The sequence below is a fragment of the Solanum verrucosum genome, unplaced genomic scaffold, assembly GCF_900185275.1.
Source record: "Solanum verrucosum unplaced genomic scaffold, falcon-dt-bn FXZP01001106.1, whole genome shotgun sequence".
Lineage (NCBI taxonomy): Eukaryota > Viridiplantae > Streptophyta > Magnoliopsida > Solanales > Solanaceae > Solanum > Solanum verrucosum.
In genome coordinates this window covers 90,034-111,031 of record NW_026019643.1, presented here as the reverse complement: position 1 = coordinate 111,031, position 20,998 = coordinate 90,034, and the positions used below count along the sequence as shown (strand labels likewise).

The 20,998-nt window shown below is 30.6% G+C and overlaps 1 pseudogene; it reads right to left on the bottom strand.

Moving 5' to 3' along the window:
* The window catches only part of LOC125827949 (peroxidase 60-like), a 50,190-nt pseudogene continuing 29,192 nt past the window's right edge, over positions 1 to 20,998 (bottom strand).

The window sequence follows — 20,998 nt, the reverse complement described above, 5'->3', positions numbered from 1 at the left end:
CTAATTGAACCCTCCAAAAATGAATGGCTTCTTATTAACAACCCTACATGATTTTCTCACTTCTCTTTGTCCATCAATTAATACTTCAACTCTACCCAATTTCACCATGGCCTCACCAAACTTAGTGTAAAAATCAAGATCATTAACAATATCATCCACAATATTCTTTGTCAATTCATCTAATGCTATTTGTTGATCAATTTGAAAATGTCACGCCCCGAGCCTACACCCTGGACGTGACTGGCACTCGAAGACCATTGCTGGCCCCAAAGCGAACCCTTGGCCTGGCTTTCTTAACTTAGCGGAAAACTCAATGCAATGCAAGGTTTTAAAACAACCTGACTGAAATAAAATCTGGCCACAAAGGCAACTCGAGTCTCAAAATAGAATATTTACATATATACATAGATGAGAGACTCCAAACCAACTGACTGACTGTCTATGAAGCCTCTATACTACTGAGATGGATGTTGGGACAGACTCCGCAATATCCTAATAAAATAAAACTAAAAGAACAACATAATCGAGTCCTCCGGAACACAAAAAGGCTCACCACTGACTCGAAAGTACTCAACTGGATCAACGGCGAACCGGCTGCTGGCCCTGGGTACCTGTGTCTGCATCATAATAAGATGCAGGCCAACTGGCATCAGTACATTGAATGTACGAGTATGCGAGCTGGAAAGCTAAACCACAACTTAAACTTGGAAGGAGTACAAAGGAACTCTTACCTTGGCTCTGTTCAACTCATGAATAACTGAACTCAATATATAAAGCAATACAACACATGCAATATATAAAGCTTGCAAAATAGTGTAAACAACTTAGCTTGTTAAAGATAAAACAATAACAACTCAACTTTACTTATATAAAAGTAATATAACTTTAGTGGGAGACTCTTTCAACTGACAATCACCACTATGAGCCCTAGTGGTGATACAATGTTTTACCTCACGTTGCCCAAGGACCATCATATACCTTGCCGTGATATATGAAGCTAACTTTACTAAGTGGATCCACTAGCTTAATCTTACGGGTTCATCTAAAAAGTATGACCCGTTAACTCCCATGTTGGCGCATGGTTCTTATGGAGAGTTGAGTTTATATGAACTCGTGTCCCCAATTCGGTGGTCAAGACTACTCCCAAAAATACTTAGCTCATAAGTGTTTTAAACACATCTTTCTTTATTTGAGATAATTACTCAAAACTTTGCCCGAAGGCTCACTTGGAAACAATGCTCCTTTTTCTTGAAAACTAGCCCAAAGGCTCTTTTGGAATCATAGTTCCTTTCTTACTCAAATGTAAAAACATTTGGAAACTTCTTTGGGAATACATATCCCTAATAACTTTTGAGAAATGAACTCAACTTTAAACTCTTGACTTAACTTGCAACTTGACTTAACTTGAAACTTGAGCCTTAAAATGAAGTTAAAACATTCAACAAAGACTCTTGGAAAGCTTTAAAGACTTGCTTTGACTCCCTTCTTGAACTTCTAGACTCAATTCTTAACTTCCATTGACTTGGAAACTTACTCTCCTTGAATTGGAATCATAGACTCAAGGTGTTTGATCACGTGTTATGGATGAGTTCTTGACGTTTAAACGTACCTTGGAGTGTTGGAAACAACTTGGGAACATAGGTACAACACCTAGGAACATGCATAAGAAAGTGGGGAAAGAATGGGAAGACTTGGCGCTCTGAGAGGCGCGGAGCGCCAAACCAAAAACTTCATAGATGGCCTGCTGGCGCTCTGATGGGCGCGCCGCCCCAAGGGGGGAAGTTCAGATCCCCTTTTGGGGTGCGCTGACAGGCGCGACGCCCCACCCTTTTTCCCCGAAATTCGACTTTCCTCCTTAGTTTTCTCCAACTCTAAACCTTCTACACCTCAAAGTTCCATCCCCAAAAACTTAAAACCATAAACCTCTCAACATAAACAAAGATTCAACTCATAAACACCACCGGACACACACACCAAACCAACAAGAACTACAACACAACACAACTACAACTTCCACAATTCCAACCAACAACTTCAATCAAACATAATCAATCTTTTCTTGAAATTAAACGAGCTTGGTGTGTGGGGGAAAGAACCAACCCAACACTTATGAACTCACATACCTAAAAGGGATCACCCCCGACGATATCCACGACGATCTTTTGACGAAAACTTGCTTCTTCTTCTCCTTTCTCTCCTTTCTCTCAATAACCCTAAACCTTACTCTTTTTAAAAAGGGAAAAACTGATCACAATGAAGTCTTACAAATTAATATATATATCCAAATACAAGGCTAGGGAAAAGACCAAAATACCCTTACAAATTTCCGGACAGATTTCCTGCCAACTGCCCAACTTTCAAAGGGCATAACTCGCTCATACGAACTCGGAAACGAGAAACTTTATGGCATTGGAAAGAGCAATCCACGAACTTTGCAACCATAACTGGAACCACACCTAGATCATCCTGAACTAGGAGTTATAACTGTTCAAAGTTGGCCAAAAACTCATTATTTTCCATACTTGGCCAAATTTTCCAGATTTGAAATTTTTACATTTTTCCAAAAAAATGACTATTTCCAATTTCAAGCTTTTTCAAAGTTATTTTCAAATTGTCGGATGTTACACCCCATTTCCCTTTTTAATTTCTTGAAATTATGAATTATCTACCAAAGATGGAATCTTTACGTCAAGAGGATAAGTGTTATCAAATATTAATGAAATTGTAGGACATTTATCCTTTAATTTAGCCAATAGCCATGGGCTCATGCTTGGATCAGGACCACCAGTTTTATTGAAGTTGTATATTCTATCTTTGAAGAGTGAGCAACGAGCAATTCCAACAGTGTGTCCACCTAGAATCGAAAATAAACAAGTAGTTAACGGTCAATGAAATGATGAAAATCGTCAGAGTTCAAATTTAATTTAGTACGTGATTTCTTTCAAACTGGCTAAGTTTTGATGGTCAAAGTTATTTAGTGACCATGTTAATGGTTACGAGGTAGCATGTACTCATCATAGGGTAGATTCACCAAATAGAGTTAAGAATTCAGCAAAACTCAATTAATTTTGGCTTGATCATATGTATTTATGTTTGAAAATTTCTTTAATATTATAATTAGTCTATCTAAAATGCGGTAACCAAAGAAGATTATGACTTAAAACTCTAGGCGCACGCAAGCTAGTTTGAGTACCATTGTCATAAAAAGAAAATCTAGAATAAGATAAAGGTTGTAAAATAAAAACGTTAAAAAGGATAGCATCCAAAGGTATGTCCTAATGGGGAATATAATGAGAGTTGAACCACAGATCGACCGTATTATTGAAGTTGTATATCCTATCTTTAATGAGTGTTGTCAAATATTAATGAAATTCTAGTACATTTATCCTTTAACTTAGACAATAGCCATTGGCTCATGGTTGGATCAGGACCACCAGTATTAGTGAAGTTGTATATCCTATCTTTAATGGTTGGATCAGGACCACTCTTGGTGTACTGCATTTCAGATGATAATATTCCAAATCACGAATATGAAGATGTTGAGAGTGAAAAAGATGAAGTGAATTGGTTTTACATTCAATGGCTATAGGATTTGTACTAAGCTTTTGGGGTGTTTGTGGTTCATTCTTTTTTAAGAGATCAAGGAGACATGCTTATTTTTATTTTCTAGATCGTAGCTGTGAAAACTGTTTCTTGCAAAGGTACCAATATGTTGAGAGATATGATTAAGGTATTGCTATCTTCAAAAGTTAGTTTGTATACCTACACTTTTCATGTTAGGAATACAAACTATATGAGATGAAAATGGATCTTTGCTATCATCCTTTTTTCTTCCACGGTGTGTTTGGTACGAAGGAAAACGTTTTCTTGGAAAATAAGTGGATTTTTTAACTTATTTTCTCATGTTTGGTTGGTGAGTAGAAAATGTTTCTGGAAAATATTTTTTAATGTTTGGTTGGTGAATGAAAAATATTTTTCAGAAAATATCTTTTATTTTGGACTTGAGACTAAAAAATACATTTTTAGGAAAATAATTTCTGATATGAAAATCAACCCCGATAATTGATTGAGAACCCGACCCTGACACCCAAACTAGGACAAGTCCCCGATGATCGTTTCAAAATCCGACCCTGAGATTTGACCCAGGACCTGACCCAGGAAAAATAATTTCAAAAATAATTTTTTTTTAAAAAAAATCGATGGGGTCACGGGATGGGGTGTGGTAGGGGCGGGGGGGTGTGGTGAAAATGATTTTTTTTTAAATTTGAAATATTTTTCAAAAATAATTTTTTTAAAAAAATAAAAAATTAACGGGGATAACCTGGGTTGGGGGGGGGGGGGGAATAGGAGGTGGCATAAAAATGATTTTTTAAAAAATTTGAAATATTTTCAAAAACTATTTTTTTAAAAAATAAAAAATTATTTGACGAGGGTGGGGTAGGGAGTAGGGATTGTAGGTGTCGGGTGAGGTAAAAAAATCTTATAATTTGAAACATTTTTAAAAAATAATTTTTAAATTTTTTATTCTTTTGTTTTGGGAAGCGGGGAGGGGAGGGGGCGGGGGGCTGGTTTGGTGGTAGAGATAAAAATATATTTAAAATTTTAAAAATAAGAAAATTCATTTATTTATTTGAATGGGAGGGTCGGGTACGGAGTAGGTGTAGGGTAAGAAAAAATTAATTAAAGGATGAAGTAAAGTTTCGAAAAATATTTTTCTTAAATTTGAGAAAAATGAGTTAATTTGAAAAATATTTTCCAAGCATTTAACCCAACCAAACAAGTTCATCATTATGGGCATGGTGGACATGATAAAGTTGTAGAGAAGAATTGTTGACTTAATTAATAAATACATAAAAAAGAACACTTTAAAGTCAAGCAGCCACATTAACATGCATCATCTTACTAAAACTACACATTAGTTTTCAATTATTATACAGTTATTAATAGTTATATATAATTACCAAAAAACAATAGCTATATAGACATATAGTAAGCAACTACTTAAAGATATATCCATGGAGGTTTTGAATAGTTTGCAATCCTTGAGTAAGAATATATTTTCTATCATACATTGAGTAAGATATACTTAGAATCTAGATACATGTATTTTTGTTATTAGATACATTAAAATAGGGAGAGAGGCAAGCGAAATGGGAAAGGAGGCGAGGGAGATAGTCATGTATCTCAGATACATGCGAACCACACTAGGTACACACTAAATACATGCATCTGTATGTAACTAGTGTGATTCACATGAATATGGGGTACCCGATACATAGGAGAGTGACGAGCAAGATGGAAGGAGGCGGGGGAGATTTGTCTATGTATCCTGGATCGATACATGCAAATTCAATTGGATACGATGTATCTAGAATAAATTATGCTTAATTTTGATCGCATGTATCTCGAAAAACATGTATTTGAACATATCTAAATGTATCTGGATGCACTAAAATGTGATAGGATTCGCAATATTACATATTAGAATGTATTTGAATAATTAATTCCTAAATTAGTGAAATTTATGTAAGTTTTTCAAAAATTTAATACAAATAAAATGAAGATATATGAAGTAATAACTAGTCAAATTACGAACAAAATTTCCATTCTAACAAGTCAATTGTGCGTGAAGAAGGGCAACTTGGAAACTTATGACAGGGATCGATGTGCTTAGAAACTACGTGGAAAGACTGTACCTTGGATTATTAATGGAATATTTTCATATAGATACAAAAATTGATTTATGTTACTATTAGCAGCTCTTCATCAATATTTATAACTATTTTTGAATTATGATTTGCTCATTTGGTAAAATAATATAAGAAATGATTTTTTTTTTTATAGTTTTCACAACCTGTGAAATTTTCATGTTATTGACTAAAAAATACAACTTAAGAAATCTGAGTTACATATCCAAACTTCAACTTTAACTTCAAATCAAATTCAAATCGGACCTTAATAAATAGTGTTGTGGAATGTGGAGAAGACTTGTTGGAGTCTTCTTGACTTAATTAATACATACAATTTAAGAGGAAAAGTAAAAAAGCTCTTTAAAATCAACAAGTCTTCGAGTCAAACAACCAATAGTGAAGCATTCAAACAAGTGATTATTAATTAGTTGATATTATAATTATTTAAAAATCAATAAAATTATCTAATTAACCTTGTTTATGAAAGAGATTAGGATAAAATTGTTAAAAAAAAACATTTTTTATTTATAACTTTTTAAGAAAAGTCCTCTTTTATCAGCAAGACAACTTCATCAATGTGAGTAGCTAGGGGTAGCAAATGGTTGGATTGGATTGGATTTGGATGGATTGAGCAAAAATAGTTTGGATTACAATCCATCCAAATAGAATACGGGTAAATATGGATTTGGTCAAATATGGTTTGAGTAAAATGATTCTAACCAATTTTTAAAAATTTGTTTTTCAAAAAAAAATAAAAATTACCCCCTCCCCCGGGCACCCCGCACCCCCCGGGCCGCCCCACCCCCACCCCCACCTTCCACCAACCTACCCCTAAATTACGTGAGCATGCATGGCCCAAACAAGGACAATTGATAAAGTTGTAGAGAAGACTTGTTGACTTAATTTATAAATACAATTTAAAAGGAATAAAGAAGAAAAAATAAAAATTGCATGCATCTTCTTGATAGCTATAAATACCTATTGCTTAGCCTAGTGAAAAATATAAGCAAATACTATTCACTTACTAGTCTAAAACATTACACACCATGAAAGTGTTAGCAATATTAATTAATTTCTTGTAAAGCAAGAGGATAAACTTTAAAAAGAACATAAAAGGTATCCTATCAGTTTTTCCCAAAAAAAGTTTGCCTTTATTCGCTGTAAAAGGGAAAATAAATGTTGATTTAAAAAAATGAAATGGAAAAATTAAGAATTACAAGATAAGGGTTTAAAAGATCAGCAAAAAAGAAAAAGTTTATATATATATATATATATATATATTTTCTATTATATAGAAAGGTGAAGACGACCGAACGACCAAGGCTATTTTCGTAATTTTATGATTTATCTAAGGGCATATTAGTCTATAGATACATATCCGTTTTATTTTCTTATTAGCCGTACTTTCTGGAATCTCATCTCTTGGGATCCTATCCTTCTTCCTCACTTTGGCTCTTCTATCTTTTCAAAGTATTCAATTTTGGTTATCAAAGTTCCTCATAATCATCAATCTATCTCAATTCGCACATATAATCAACTGCAAAGGGTTTCAAGTAAGAAGGTGGATACTTTTTTTTTTCCTTTTCGATTGTTGCTATCAATACAATATATGTGCTTCCTGATTCTCAGTTATGAGAAATTTAAGATCTTCATGTTATATTTCGAGATATTGTTATAACTAACGATTTTTCAGCATATACCAGTTTTGATTTGTTGTTTTTTTAAAGGAGTCTTGTGATGCTCCATTTAAGAACAATAGTTTAATGTCAGCGATAATCTAGGGTTTGATGTTTATTTGGATGTGATGTGATTTAAATTATGCAAAGCAATATCTAATTCTGCTAAAAGGATGAACAGTACATTGAGGGCCATTTTGGTATTTCATATCTATTTTATTTTTAAAATTCCATCAACTTTGTGGTATATTTCCTCTACAAATCACCTGATTTTTCTAGAAACCACAACTTACGTGATTTTTCTAGAATTAGTAGGTGTTTGACACAAATAAATAGGCACCAACCGAGTTCACTTCTCATTCCTCTGTTCTCTTGTACCGGTAAGTCCCTCTCCCTTTCTCTTCTCTCACTCTTTATTTGTTCTTCAATTTTGGAAAATAATGATTTGTGTGATTGTAATCTATGCTATAAAATCTTGGCTGCCTTGCGAATGATTTCTGGCAAAAAGCATATGCAAAAAAAAAACAATAATTTACAAATGGCTTCATGTTCTTTCAAATAAATAATAACAATCAATGGTTGCCTCTGCCGTCTTAATTTGGGAAGATAATTTTCAATTGTGGTGTGTTCGTGTACTATTTTAAAAGTGTAGACAAAGAGTTCATTTCCCAAGTACGAAAATTTGGCTTAGTTCCCAGGGAAGGTAATTTACTTGTAAATGTAATCTCATACTTGCATATAATTTTAAGTGGGCTGCGAGCATTTGAAGATTTACATTGCAATTCTTTTTTAAATCACAGTTATTGAAGAGGAGGGTCGGAGGTGTGGAGTTGGGGATTGAAGATTTACATTGCAATTCTTTTTTAAATCATAGTTGTAGAAGAGGAGGGCCGGGGTGAGGAGTTGGGAAAAAATCTAGCAAAATTCTATAGAGAATTGACATCAGTTCTATTTGCTTACTTATATAGTTGTACAAAAAAGACATGATGTTAATATAAGATGTCTCTTCCTTATCATAACTATAGGAGACGTGGAGTTCGAAGAGTTGACAAAAAATCTACAGAAATTCTATAAAGCATTGACATAAGTTCTATCAGTCATTTAGCTCAATTATATAATATTTCTATTATATAGAAAGATGAAGAGCAGGACGACCACAGCATAGTTTGATTGTACATTGTGTAGCCAAAGTTGGACATAGGTCTATTCTTTGTTATTTAGAACAAAACCAAGGGTATTTTCATACTTTTCACATGTTCTTTCTTCAATTACTCTGCTTCTCGATGATTTTCCAATTTTCTTTAACCCTCCCTTTCAGTCTCTCCTATTTTTCCAAACCAAATCATTTGATTAACTTTCAAAATTCAGGAGAAGTTTCTCAAATAGCTTATCAACCATACTTTGAAACACCCACTCGAATTAATCAGCAAAAAATTCATCCATATATCGAAGATTCAAGTGTTCTTTACTAGGTGGTACATACATTCGACTTGTAAAAAGTTAGAGAAAAAGACAAATAGTTCTGGAAAAAATTGATATATTCCACCAGTAATGCGCAAAAAGACCTTGCAAAATCTTTGCTCCTTAGTTTTCTACTTTAGTAAACCTCATTCAATTAATTCTACAACTTTGAAGATGTGTAGGAAGTTTAGGAACAAGAAGATCCAGATTTTCTAAAGTATCCAACGCCACCTGCGTTAGAGGTAATTAACGGCTAGACCCCTTTCTGTAATTATTTCTTTGTGTGCATTTTTCTGAAATAGTAAGATGCTATTTCATAAAGGAGAAGCAATCTTGGATGTCAGATGAAGAGTTTGTAAGAAAGATGTGCTAGCTGGATTAACTTCTGAGTGCATTTTGTGCTTATTTTTATTTAAGCAACAAAAAATCTGAATTTTGGTTCAACATATTGTTCAAATACCTCAATTGTCTCATTTGGCCAAGTTTGAGATCTACTGATTTTTATATATAACAATAAATTTGTGATCTGCATACTACAAGTCCAACAAACTGTTGCAGTTGAACATACATCTTAAATTAAAGATGTGTATAATGTATCAAAATACTATCTTAATCTTGACGTATTAAACATGTTAGGTAGAATGTTAAAATTAGAGAGCCATCCTATGTAGAAAGAAAGAGACATTCTCTTTTAATCAGAGCAAAAACGATGACAATAAGACACTAAAAAATTGAAATAGAGGACTAATTATTTGTCGTTTTCTTCTTTTAGTTTCAGTTAAGCTTGATATCTTTGTTGCATGGTGATTAACATTGTTTTTGTTTCATTGAATTGGAGTTTGTTCCACTATACCTATCTGTAATGGCTCCATAAAAGTACATAGGAGCACTCAACATTAGTTTTCAACTGTCCATCATAATTGGTATACTTGGAGCCCATGTCTTGAACTATTTCTTTGCCAAGATTCATGGGGGGTGAAGATTGAGCTTAGGAGGTACCATGGTACATGTATTAATCATCACAGTAGGCTCATTGTTCCTCCCGAGACCTAAATTCCATGATAGAACGTGGTAATCACAACAAAGCCAAGTTTAAGCTGAAGAGAATCAGGGGAATTGAAGATATAGATGAAGAGTTCAATGATTTAGTTGTGGCAAATGAAATCTCTAGGAAAATAGAACACCCTTGGAGGAATTTATTGCAAAAGAAATACACGCCACATCTCACCATGGCAATTATGATTCCATTATTCTAGCAACTTACTGGAATCAATGTGATTATGTTCTATGAATCAGTGTTGTTTAAGACTATTGGTTTTGGTGCTGATACTTCAGCTTTGTCTATTGTTATCACTGGTGGAGTCAATATCATTGCCACTGTAGTTTCTATTTACTACTATATATGTTGATAAATTGGGAAGGAGATTCTTGTTTCTTCAAGTGGGATTTCAAATGCACTTTTGCCAAGTAAGTTAATTTTATTCATTTCATGTTCTTGGAATTTTTCATGGTGAAACTTTCGTTGGTTCTATTACATGACTGATCCCCTCTATTTGACATATTGTAAGAATGGATTCTACTTAGAATGACTCTATTCCGTCGTAGTTAGCCAAACATAATTAGATCCATAAGGATATAGTTGACTAAAAACTATGAGGTATTTTGAGGACAACATTAATTTGTGATTGAGATACCGACATTTATGAATCGAACCTAGAGATCTCAAGCTCAAGTCGATGTGGAATTCACGGCAAAATAATAAGAAATAGAAGAAGTAAGTTATGTACACAATTAATGTTTGGTTAAAGGTTGTACCTTTACCTTCTATAGTTTTGCACTCATCTTGACAAAGACTGTACTTTATTAACTCAATTGACTTCTCCCAAACTCATAAAAAGAAGGAATTTTAGCTTAGAACTAAATCACTATGAAGTTGGACTAATGGAAAATAGTATAATTTGAGGGACACAATTGGGATCCATTTAGAATTTGGAAGGGTCAAGCTCAGTTGTTCCTTTTTGTCTTCTTTGTCTCTTTGCTATTCCACTATATTAATCTTTAAAATTCCTTTTTTCTTTAGTCATTATTTATTCTTTTTCCCCCCTTTGGCTTACTACCAGTCTACCACTACTCTATTTCTTCTACAATAAATTTTGAGAGAAAAAAACGAAGATCGAAACTTTCTTGAAGATATTATTAACGAATTTGACAAAACTTTTACAAAGACAACCTTTTTAATGATTTTTAGGTTTATATTGAAAGGCAGTTTGATTTGTTTATGTTGTTTTTGTACCCTCTTGTCCAATTATAAAGATTCACAAACCAAATTTGTTTGTTCTGTTTTTTGAGATGAGAAATCTTTATTACTGCTGAGTAACTCCAATTTCAAATGGTTAAGAAAATACTTTTTCTATACCTCTTGAGTTTTGAATATATAGTGACTGGCTCGACCACTTTTGAGTTTCCTTTCTCTAATCGAATTCATTCCTCTAAGGCACTATCCTTTCTACTTTGGATCCATCAATTTACTGTTTTTAGGCTTGTTAGTGTTAATGACTACTCTCATATGATTTTAGTTTTTGTCAAGAATTGTTTATTTTTTCACCAATGACAATATTGTAGTCTGATAGTTAAAGCTTGAAAGTGTGAAGTTAAATTTGTGATTTTAGTGAAAATTGAGTTTTAAGTGTTCTTGATTTACAGGTATAACTCAAAATTTGATTGACTTGTGTGGAGGTTGATGATTTGACACTGCATATTCACTTATGGATATATCTCATTGGAACGTTTGTGTTGTATATATATATATATATATATAGAAATATCCATTTTTTCTTTGAAGTGGATGAATAAAAGGTATTTTACAATTCTGTTGGCATGTCTTTGGCAGCATTTTAATCCTAAAATGCTCGGACTCTTCACTTTTGGTGTCGCACCCATGTCGACACTACATGGGTGTGGGTGTGGGATCCGTGTCCGATTTGGTCAACGGATTTTGGGTACTTTGACTAAAATCGATGGGGAAAGTTTGGACAATTTTAATGATTCCCATAAAAAGCTAAGTGAAATTGAAGAAAATGAAATACCTTGTATATAGAAATTTTTATGTCACTCATTTTCCTTCAATCTCCTTCCAAGATTGTCCTTAAGTTCTCCATATAATATATCATAATTTAGGTTTTACAATTCTATTTTTAGATATTGAATTATTTTTAGGCGAATTTCCCCACTCGTATTCCTACATGGATCCATATCCCATCAGCACCCTTATATCAGACACCCGCACTCGAGTCCGAGAAACTTATTTTTTATATGCAGTTAACCTTTCCCTAATTTAAACCTTTTTCTTTTCTCGATATGTCAGTGGTGACGTGCCACTGTCTAAATGTTGTATGTTGTAGAAGAGTGTTCTTGGTTTTGTTGTAGTTTACTACTAACCTTTCAATTGTAGACGGCTTTCATATTTTTTTTGTTAATTTTCTGTTTCAAGGTTCATTTCTTTTTATTGATGTTAATATAGATTTCTATTTTAACAAAGTGAACATGACTAATGACTAGCTTGTTGATTATAGGTCCGGAGACTTGTAGTTGTTACTTCTCTACCAATTAGATGATCTATAACCAAGGTTAGAGGCGAGACTTGCTTATTCATACACCATCAAATTGAATCCATTCTGAAATATCTAAATTGAGATTTCAATATCTATGAGGTATTTCATGCAATAGCCTAAAATGGATCCACCTTTTGGAAAAAAGAAACAACAGTTCTTACGACTCTATTTCCTCTATACATTTGTACTTCCAATAAGTTTGATAAGTTGAGCCACATTCGTAGAGGCAAAATGAATGCGGCCAAAATTAAATTCTTAGTGGGTAATCTACTCACCTACCGAACTTAACCATGCATAGAGCTTAATCTTACATTTTCTTTCTGATTCTTGAATTATAGAAGAACTAAAAACTTTATACTGCAAGCTTTAAGCATTTTTTGAGTTTTCAATGATCGGTATTTTATCAGGTGTAACGCTTATATACCTCACTTTCCACAGTTGAATCATCTTTTTTTGGTTGGTAATTTGAATAAACATTTGGAATTCTTAGTGGGGTTTTTTTTTACATTGTTTAGCAATATGTGTTGTGATTGGTAAGACACTTTTTCTTTCTTCTCCATTGTTGTTAATATAAGGAATATTGTTCGTATAAGTTACAAAACTTTCAGAATAGTTTGGCATCCATTCTAATATTTTAATTGATTGATATATTTGTCTTTTGCAAGTATTCATCTTAAACTTCTCCATATGTTGGTTTTGTATAATAAACAAAGGTTGTCTACTAAGCTGATGACATCACTTACGTACTCATAGAAATGATGAATTCAAATGTGCCTATTATATATGCATAACGATCTATATAGAACTCTATCATTATGCACAAATTGTAGATAAAAGAATCTTATTATATATGCATAACGATCTATATAGAGAACCAATAGTATGTCATTCACAAAATATATACCGAACATATTTGACAACTATACTATTTTCAAAATAGCAATATTTTTATTTCCTTTATATAATGGTGTTTAAATGTTATTTGATTATTTATAGAGCAACTTTCACATATAGCAAACATAAAAATCATATTTGTATGTTATAGCTATAGTTTGCATAACTGCGCTCCATAGCAAACTTTAAGTTTGCTATGGCTATTTTACTATACATATATACAAAAGAAGCTGGCTATTTTGCTATACATATATACAAAAAAAAGCAATTGTATAATCTGTTTCGGTATACATATACAAAAGAATCAATTGTATAATTTGTGATTGTATAAAGCGAGAAAGACAAAAGAAAACTGACAGGGGAAGATCGTATTTGTATAGTCACAAGTGTATAGGACGAAAATATATGCATTTGTATTTGTATATACAAATTTCTCTCGCTTTATACAAACACAAACGCAATGTATACATTTGTGTTTGTATAAAGTGAGAGAGGCGAGTGGGAGTGGCAAGCGAGATCTAGGAGAGGGTACAGAGAGGAACGAAAATATATGTATATATACAATTTTCCATAGTTTTAATATGAATTACAATCTATCCCTCTTTAGTGTTTAATTACATTAATCCCTTAAAAAGTAACACAAATCGGATACATAATATGTAGCTCGAATATATTAAAGAGTATCTCTGATACATTATAACATAAACCGGATACATAATATGTAACTTGGATACATTAAAGAGTGTCTCGGATACATTATAACATAAATCGCATACATAATATGTAGTTCGGATACATTAAAAACTAGCTCGAATACATTATAAAATAAATCAGATACATAATATGTAGCTTGAATACATTAATATATAGCTCGGATACATTAAAGAAATAAGGGATTTTAGAAGTTCTTAGAAATAGAAGTGGATATTGGAAATAAGGGAAACATAAAATGTGCATTTCAGTAATTTTTCCATAAAACTACATGTTGGGCCCGTGTTGCACGGGCCATACTTATCTAGCATATTACTATATAAGAAGAGGGAATAAGTATTCACCACAAGTCAACATGTGTTCCAATAAGAAGAGGGAATAACCAATATATTTATAAAAAGAAATGACATATAAAATAAAATGGAGAGAGTATTGGTTTTTGAAAATGGAAAAGGACAAAACACATATAAAATTAAAAGACATATAAAAAAAATTTGGTTTAACTCTCAAACATAAAAAGTAACATATGTTATTAAAAACTTTAATAAAAAGTACTATAATTTACAATAAATAATAACTTAAAATATCTACAAGACAACAAAAAAAAGACTAATTTTTGTACTGCTTCTGTCACATAAATTAGGATTGGGATGATTTTAAAATTTTAATTTTGGTTATACATTATAAAATAGCCGAAAATTTGAATGATATAATTTTTTCAAAAATAACCGAATGAATCGTACTATAGAAGAGGGAATAAGTATTCACCACAAGTCAACATGTGTTCCAATAAGAAGAGGGAATAACCAATATATTTATAAAAAGAAATGACATATAAAATAAAATGGAGAGAGTATTGGTTTTTCAAAATGGAAATTTTTATTGCGTTGACTCTTGAAATCTTATCATTGTCATATGAATTTGAACAAATTATATATTATTAAAAGTTACATAAAAGATGCTATAAATCACAATAATTAGCAATTAAAAATATTTTTAAATCATATAAGAAATTTGGTTGACTAATTGGAATAGAATAAGTAACATGTACTATTTGAAAATAACGTCAAAATTTCTAGAATTCACAATAAATTAACAACTGAAAATATTTATGATTATTCACGTGAATTGAAACATGAGTAACCTATATTATTCAAAACTAACACAAAAATACTATAAATCACAACAATTTAATAACTTCAAACATATTTTTAAGAAAACATATAAAAAATCGACTGATCTTCAAATTCCATTTATATCACATAAATTAAAATAAAAAAAATTAATATTTATTGGGCCCATGGCATGGGCACCAAATATCTATATATATGTGTTACAAATGGAAAAGTCCCAATCAAGGAAGCAATATATATCATTTACAAATGACTTAAAAAGCATTAAAAATTACAATAATTACCAATTTAAAATATTTTAAAGCTATATACAATACGTTGACTCTCAGAATTCTATCAGGATCACATATATTGGGACAAAAAAAATAACACATATCATTTTAAAATTACCAAAAAAGTATTATAAATAATAATAATTAACAACTTAAAATATCTTAAAGACATTTTAAAAGGATTAATTTTGTAATTTTATTCATATCACATAAATTAGGATCAAGTGACCAGTAATGTACGTTATTTGAAAGTTACATAAAAATATCATAAATCACAATAATTAATAACTTAAAACATTTTTAAAAAAAAATTGAAAATTTGGATGACTCTCCAAATTTCATTTGTGTCACATAAATTGAGACAACAAAAATAACATATATTGGGTCCATTTTAATTTATTTGTCTTATTTTATTTTTTTTATATTTAAAAATTGCGTAAAAATACTATAAATCATGATAATTGACCAATATAAAATACGTTTTGAAAAAAATACGTTTTTTGAAAAAAATACAAAAAAATTTACTAATTCTTGAAATGAATCTATCGTAAAAATACTATAAATCATGATAATTGACAACATAAAATATTTCAAAAATGTTGTATGTGGGTAGTCTTATTATGCCTTAAATAGCGTCAAAGAAAGTACAGGTTTGTGATAAAAAAAACTTATTCCTTTATCCACGCAAACAATCGCTTCAAAAACTCGGTTATTAGCCCCAAAACATACCATTTATATTATAGCACGGGCCACATTATCTAGTATAATTAAAAAATCCTAAACAATTCAGTATCTGTTCTGGTCAAGAATGTAAAATTATAAGAAACAGTACTCTTTAACTTTTGTTCCACGATATCAATATGTATCTTTTATAAAAAATAAAAAAAAAATTCTACCACGATATCATATGACTAATCCAGTTATTTTACTTATTTTATTTACTTATTTATTTATTTTAAATACTGAATCTTTTTAAAAAAGACCACAAGTTACATCATGTATTTATTATTAACACGTTATAGCTAGTGCGGTAACTATTAAGAGCATTTTCATATAATAAAGTACTTTATATAATTATACTAGCTAGCTGTAGTTAATCATTTTTCAGATGTGTAAATCAATAAGAATTTTATCTTAGACTAGTTGTACAACTTTTATACCGCCTTAATTAGTTAAATTATTAACTATAAACTAGAAAAAAACTTTCAAAAGTTCTACGATAGAGTCAGGTCTATTTTTGAAAAAAGTTGGATATAATAGTCAAAAGTGCTGGTAGGTGAATTTCAAGGAAATCTCCGGTTCTTTTTTTTTTTCATATATGAGATGTCCTGTATCTGTTTTTGGATCCTGATAATTCAGATTCACATTGCATAAGACTGACGACAGTTAAGGCCAATTAGAAAGATCTCTGCTAGAATTTTCTATTTACAAGACTCAAATTCAAAACTTATAATTAAAGATTATGAAATCTTATTCTACTTACTACAGATCCTCCCTGATTATATATAATCAAACATAAAAAGTAACATATGTTATTAGAAACTTTAATAAAAAGTACTATAATTTACAATAAATAATAACTTAAAATATCTACAAGACAACAAAAAAAGACTAATTTTTGTACTGCTTCTGTCACATAAATTAGGATTGGGATGATTTTAAAATTTTAATTTTGGTTATACATTATAAAATAGCCGAAAAATTGAATGATATAATTTTTTTAAAAATAACCGAATGAATCGTCCTATCGATAACCCTAATGTTACTTCTACTCTATTTACTTTTACTTAAATTTAGAAAGATATGCTTCATTTCTATCCTCAATCTTATCGCTACATTTATTTGCTATTTAAAATTGAAATTAAAAAGACAAATGACAAATAAGTTTCTATATTAGCTCACTTATGAGCAAAATATATTATAACAATCTTTACTAATTTTATAACAATACATAAACTATACTCCCTCCGTCCCATATTAGATGGGCACTTCCAACTTTACACGGTGATTAAGAAATCATTAATACATTGGAAGACTTCACTATTTTGCCCTTTGTTTATATCAATGCACATTGAAATGAGTTACAAAAAATACACATACAATATATGAATGGTCATATTAATTGTAGGGATAAAATGGAAAAGAATTAATTAATTTTATCCTAATTTAATAAGTGCTCAAATAATATGAAAAAAATATTTTTAATAAGATTCTTATCTGATATGAAACGAAGAGAGTAATAATATAACTTTATTAATGTTGGGCACGGGCAGCGCCGGCTTTCTTAATTATAATGAATCACTAACATTTTCCCCAAGTCCAAAGAGAAAAAGAGAGAAAAAGTTGGTATAATAATTAAAGAGGAAGACAAAGACCACCTAGTACCTAGGTATCAATATATTATCATACGTGGATCATAGGTGTACACGAATGAGTCGTTTTTTTTGGTTATCCCAAGATTATGATTTCGAGTAAAATATAATTCTATTTTTTATATGGAATAAATAATTAATACCAAAATTTTAATATAATTGTACCAATATAAGCTAATTCAATAACTAAATTGTGGATAATAAGGGTTGTTTTTAGTTTCATGAAATTAGTAGTAGCAATCGACATTATTATTTGCTTTGTTTTTTCATCTGGTGTCTCTGTTATCCATATTAGAACTTGATTATTTTGAATTAGCGTCGTTGAGGGTCCTATTAGGGAGCAAATACCCCCTCCCTGTAAAGAACTTTTTCATATTCAAAACTCAAACTCGAGACCGCTGATTAAAGGAGGAGGAGCTCCATCCATAGCACCACATTCTTTAGTGGTACCATTGTGGTAGCAATTAACATTATTATCTAAAAATGATGAAAGATTGGCCTTTTTGGCTGCAATTTCCTTCCAATTTCTAGGGGAGCTACGTGTTCAATGGGCCATGTCTTAATAATTTTGTGGTCATTCCAAGTTCTTTGGTAGCAAAAAAGAAAAGTTCAAAGTGTCAATTTTTTTTTCCCCTCCTTTTTGACTAAGTTTGAGAAGAGTTGAGTGATATTGTTGATTTTATCACCTAAAATAAAGATTGCAATATGATACTATGATAGATGAGTGTGTGTATGTTTCTTTGTTTATTTATTATACAACTTTATTTTGTACCTTAGTGATTTGTGTGATTTTCTTTCTTTTGCTTTGCCTTTTTTCCATTTTATTTGGGGTGATAATATTGCACTTTCCCTAGTGATAAAACCACTTTTCGTAGGGTTTGAAGATGCTTCTAAATAGGTTCCTTGTTGGTGATAACAGTATGTCTCTCCTCATTGGTTTAAAATAAAAGCAAAGATTAAATTTCAGCTAGATATAAACATTAAAGTACTGACTATGCTCATTTATCTAGTTTTGACCGATAAAGTAATTACCGGGCCAATATCTCTGAAATTAGTGAGCGCAATCTGATATAAGCTCCACAATTATATAAAAAAAGATTAGAGAAAATTGAAGTATATGAGAATTAGTTCACTCGTTTTGTCCACGGATTAAAAAGAATTTAAGGAATTAACTTTACTTTTTTTTTTTTCCTTTAGCTTGTTAAAAGATGTCGGATTATATAAGAATGCTTAACATAACCAATAATTTCTTGTATTTTTCATCAAATTAGTCCCAAGTCATGTAAATTATTATAATAATAATAATTATTATTATTATTAATGTCCAATTTTATTTAAATAGCAACATTTACCGTTTATCAAGATTTTAATTGAACTATTTGATATTCTATCGTGTATAAAATAATAATAATAATAAGTGCATAGATTATCACTCAAGTTATAAATGGAAAAATCAAATGTTGTATTCATAATGCAGAGAGAGCAAGAGCAACCACGCATTGTATTAATTATACGTAACTTTATGCTAAGATTATTTATTTTCTTTGAAAAAGCAAGAGAGCCTATACACACACACATAATATAGTTAAAAAGAAAAGAAAAAACTTCAAAATCAACATCTCGACTACAATTTTTGATAGATACTTCAGAATTTCTTTTTATTTTAATTTATGTGAGACTTTTTTTTCTTTTTAATCAATCATGAAAATTTTATAATTGACATATATAGGACTAATAATTATAAGTTATGACATTATACTTTATCTTTCAAGTTATAACAATAAAAAATTGCAGGTTGTAACATTTTAGTAAAAAATAAAAAAATGATTTAAAATAACAGTAAAAATTAATTAGTGTGAATAATAAATACGGTAAAAAGGGATATATTAGTAGTAAATAATTTGAATTCATTAATGATAATTAATAGGTCTAATACATAAATATGTCATTTAACTTTGGTTCATTTCACATTTATGCCCTCCAACTTTGGGCGTGCACAAGTAGACACTTAAACTTGTATAAAATTGAACAAATAGACACAAATGTCCTACATGGCATCCTACATGGAAATTTGTGTCCTACGTGTACTGTGACACGTAGGACTCGTGTGTCTATTTGTTCAACTATATATAAGTTTAAGTGTCTATTTATGCACACTCAAAGTTGGAGGACATAAATGTAAAATGAGGCAAGTTAAAGGGTCTATTTATGTACTATGCCTAATTAATGTGGCATAAAAATAGGAGATTCAAAAAAAAAAAATGAATATTTGTTTTCCTTGTTTAACTCAAAGCAGTAAACATTGGTTCAAAACAAATTTCTCTTCTTTTTTTCGAACGTTTCTCTCTCTTCTCAATTTTTTCTCTAGTTAGTCGTCACTCTCATCTAATTCCTATTCATTTTTATTTAATAATCTTCATTTTCTTTTAATGGACAACTTCTTATCAATATTAATAAAACATGGTAGTAGATGGGATCCTTCTGCTTAGTGTTCTTTGCGATTTTTTATTTGTACTGGTATTCTAACCAAACATAAAAAAAAATCATTAAAAATAGTGATACTGGAAAAAAAAAATCAGATTTTGTTTGTGTATAATAATTAATTACGGTGTTATTGGAATGAACATTTATTTTTTAAAATTACATAAAAAAATTTTGAAAATGGTATAGATTTTGGTATGAACATTCATTTTCTTTTTGTATGTTTTTGGTTTAAAAAATTACATAAAATTTATTTGAAATTGGTATATTGGTTATACCATGTTGGTACGATTTTGGCATTATATTGGAATGAATTTTGTGTACTCATTATCTAATAAATGGCAATTAATAGTTAAAATTAGTATTGATTTGGTATTATATTGGCATGATTCTTCTGTGAAAAAATGGCGACTTATGTGATGAAATAGTTATAATTTTAGCATGAAATGTGTATGAAAAGTGTGCATTAAAATTGTATAAAATTAGTATACTCATTTCATATTTTTTATTGTGTATAATCATTTTAATTATGGCGTTTTTTAAAAATGTATAACGTTATATTTTGGTATGAAAATTGAATTTATTCATTATTTGTCTAACCCATTTTATATTTGATGTGTGACAGTAAAAAGGGAACATGAATCAAAGTACAATCCCTAAAAATGGGTAAGCGATAATTATGATTGATTCTTTATTT